General features: G+C 45.6%; 1 protein-coding gene across 1 annotated transcript in view; it reads left to right on the forward strand.

Moving 5' to 3' along the window:
* THSD7A (thrombospondin, type I, domain containing 7A) overlaps positions 1 to 803 on the forward strand; it is a 487905-nt gene that overhangs the window by 11234 nt on the left and 475868 nt on the right. The window lies entirely within an intron of this gene.

Here is an 803-nt window from a genome sequence, read left to right on the forward strand (position 1 = left end):
TTTATATAAATATAAAATATTTTATAAAATATAATTTTATATGTGAAATATAATTTTATGATTAGTTTTTGTAAAATGTTATCCATATAATTAGGTATCACTGTGAATACTTATTAATACTAATTCAGTTTTAAAGGCTGTTAAGAGACAATGTACTTTGATTTCTAACAGATCAGTACTGCTCATATTTTTACTGATAAAATTAAGTTAAAAAAAAAAAGATTTTTAAAAGTTTAAGTGCCTTTCAACAGCAAGTAAATATTTCTGCTTTTTTCCTATGTTTTTCACTTCTGATGATAAATACTGCTCCCCACATAAAGTAATTCAGAAGCACTGATGCTTTGTGTAAATAAATATATACTAAGAACATGCCTTCGATCTAGCATTTGACTCCTTGGGTGACGAAGAATTTCAATGCCTGTTATTTGTCATGCCGAAGCCTGTCGGGTGGTGATTCTTTTTATTGGTGTATCCCTCCAAACATATTTCATCACGCCATGTGCACTGGAGTTCTTTGGGTGTGTTGGATCCGGGTGTCCCCTCTCCGGTGCACTCGCCTCCTCTCTCGCCCTGGCGCTCTAGCCGCCCCCTGCCTCCAGCGCCCTCGGTGCCGGGGTCGGCTCACGCCCCCTCCTCTCTCTCCAGCTGGCTGAGGCGGGGGCGCGCTGCCTCCCGGACTGCAGGACCTGCTCAGTCAGCTGGGGCCCCCTGCGGACGGCTGCCTCCCTCGCCGCCAGGACCTGCCACTCTGCGCGGAATGGCAGCGGCAGCAGCAACCCCGCCCGCGGCGGGGGCGGCGGCAG

Source organism: Bison bison, unplaced genomic scaffold (assembly GCF_000754665.1).
Source record: "Bison bison bison isolate TAMUID 2011002044 unplaced genomic scaffold, Bison_UMD1.0 scf7180017864216, whole genome shotgun sequence".
Lineage (NCBI taxonomy): Eukaryota > Metazoa > Chordata > Mammalia > Artiodactyla > Bovidae > Bison > Bison bison.